This window comes from Palaemon carinicauda, chromosome 10 (assembly GCF_036898095.1).
Source record: "Palaemon carinicauda isolate YSFRI2023 chromosome 10, ASM3689809v2, whole genome shotgun sequence".
In the NCBI taxonomy this organism is placed as follows: Eukaryota; Metazoa; Arthropoda; class Malacostraca; order Decapoda; family Palaemonidae; genus Palaemon; species Palaemon carinicauda.
Genome location: NC_090734.1, coordinates 129,539,057 through 129,539,422, shown reverse-complemented (window position 1 = coordinate 129,539,422; position 366 = coordinate 129,539,057).

Sequence of the window (366 nt, the reverse complement as noted above, 5' to 3'; positions counted from 1 at the left end):
TGTTGTCAATAGTTTATATATGACATGTCTGTTTTGACGTTGTTACTTATTTTAGAATGATTTATTGTTAATTTGTTCTCTTCATTTATTTATTTCCTTATTTCCTTTCCACACTGGGCTATTTTTCCCTGTTGGAGACCCTGGGCTTATGGCATCTTGCTTTTCCAACTAGGGTTGTAGCTTGGATAATAATAATAATAATAATAATAATAATAATAATAATAATAATAATAATAATAATAATAATAATAATGTTGCTTGTACAGTGCTAAAATCCCTTGCCCAAATATGTCCAGTGTTTTATAGCTTCGTGGAGCTACTTTGAAGAAATGTACTTCTTTGCGAACTGTTTAAGGTAGCACGTGC